Source organism: Arachis ipaensis, chromosome B3, assembly GCF_059453495.1.
Source record: "Arachis ipaensis isolate K30076 ecotype BB chromosome B3, ASM5945349v1, whole genome shotgun sequence".
Taxonomy (NCBI): domain Eukaryota; kingdom Viridiplantae; phylum Streptophyta; class Magnoliopsida; order Fabales; family Fabaceae; genus Arachis; species Arachis ipaensis.
In genome coordinates, this window is record NC_142438.1 from 118,933,293 (window position 1) to 118,935,296 (window position 2,004).

The 2,004-nt window shown below is 39.1% G+C and overlaps 1 non-coding gene across 1 annotated transcript; it reads right to left on the reverse strand.

Annotated features, from left to right (window-relative positions):
- Positions 1–1,461: 1,461 nt before the first annotated feature.
- On the reverse strand, positions 1,462–1,565 carry LOC148572221 (small nucleolar RNA R71). The gene has a single exon (XR_015908245.1). It is a non-coding gene; the product is annotated as a small nucleolar RNA R71 (small nucleolar RNA).
- Between the last annotated feature and the right edge of the window lie 439 nt (positions 1,566–2,004).

A 2,004-nucleotide genomic window follows, 5' to 3' on the forward strand; every position in this document is an offset into this window, starting at 1 on the left:
TCCATATTCTTAATTCTTGTTTAGAGTTACAATTGGATTATTTTCATGGATTGTTAATGCAAAGGATTACTTTTACTTTTAACTAATTTTGAATCTCTATTTTATTTAAATTATTATGTCTCTTTTCTATTCCAAACTCCCAATAACGAAGATGGTATCCATGTCAATAGAGTAGATTCCTTACTTGACATGGGGGTTGATTAAGAGGAGACACTTAAGTTGGAATGCTCAAGTGGTTCGTTAAATTGTGAGTTGTTGGCTAATTCTGTATTTACTAACGCTAGACCTTCCCAAGAGAGAGGACTAGGATTTGCGAATAAGAGTTAGCTCAATCACTTGACTTTCCTTTATTTAGTAAGGGTTAACTAAGTGAAAATAACAACCTCTTTATACTACACTTGAGAGAATTCCAACAAGGATAGAACTTCCAATTAATCATTCCCCTAGTCAAGGCTTTTTATTTTGAATAATATAAATTCCTTTTAATTTCATCGCACTTAATTATAATTATTTATTTTCTGTCATTCAACTCTCAAAATTCTCGGAAAACTTCTGATTAATAACTTAGCACCCTTTCTAGCAACTCGTTGGGAGATGACCTGGGACTCATACTCCCAGTATTTTTATTCTAAATTTTGTGACACCTTTCTAAATTGATGAGGCGGATTTTAGCTGGTTAAGAGCTATACTCGCAACGCTGTTCTTATATTACAATCTCTTAATTGGCCTAATTTCTGCCGCGCATCAGTTTTTGGCGCCGTTGCCGGGGAGTTGCAATTGTGTGCTGAATTATTAATTAGTGTACATATTTATTTTATTTGTGTATTTTATTTTATTTTATTACCATGAGCTATATGTTTCTTTCATTGAATGACGAGTTCACTGCCTGATCCGAGCTTAGCTGCATTTGATCCTGAAATTGAAAGAACTCTTTCACGTATTAGGTGAGCTTGGCACAGGTTAGCCTCAAAGGGTGGTGAAGTGATTGTTATCGATTCACCAATCTCATCTGAGGGCGAATCTAAATCGCCATCTGAGGAAGAAACAAGCTCCTTTACTACTAATTCAGTTGATTCACGTGCAGATAACATGGCAGCACCTAGGAGGATTACTCTCCAGGAAGTTGGAGCTCCAGATTTTACACTGCAGCTGTATCAAGTGCATCATCCAACTCTGGCTGCAGATTTTAAGCTGAAGACTGCATTAATCAACTTGATGCCCAAGTTTCATGGCTTACCTGCTCAGGAGCCTATCAAGCACCTAAGGAATTTCCAGACAGCCTGTTTTACTGTAAGGCGTCATGGTGCAAATGAAACTTCTATTCTGTTAACCGCCTTCCCGCTTTCTCTTGAGGGAAAGGCAAAGGAGTGGTACTTCTCCCAACCTGAAGTAACTGTTACCAACTGGGATACGCTCAGGAGAGAATTCTTGAAAAAATACTTTCCAGCTGAAGTAACAGATAGATTGAGAAAAGAGATCTCCTGCATTGTTCAAGGTGAATCAGAAACTCTCTATGAGTACTGGGAGCGCTTTAAGAACCTTCTGGACGCATGCCCCCATCACATGATCGACAGGCTAGTATTAATCAGCTATTTCACTCAAGGCATGAAGCCTCGGGATAAAACTACACTAGATGGTGCTAGTAATAGTTCTATGAAGAAGTACAAGACCGCAGATGAAGCATGGAAACTAATCAGCGACTTAGCTGAGTCTACTAGGAATCACAGGCACAGGAACAGCCACTCAAAAGCTGTTGCAGAGGTTTCCTCTAGCAGTGAGACTACTGCTCTTACACAGAGTATATGTGAAATGACCAACCTACTAAAGCAATTACAGTTAAATCAATAACAAACTCAGCCTTCCCCACCACAACAAAGCCAACAGTTAGTTCCCCAAAGAGTATGCAGATTCTATGCTGATTATAGTCATTATACTGATAAATGCCCGCAGCTCCAACAAGAAGACAACACTGTGGCAGCCACTCATAACTTCTATGACCGCCCG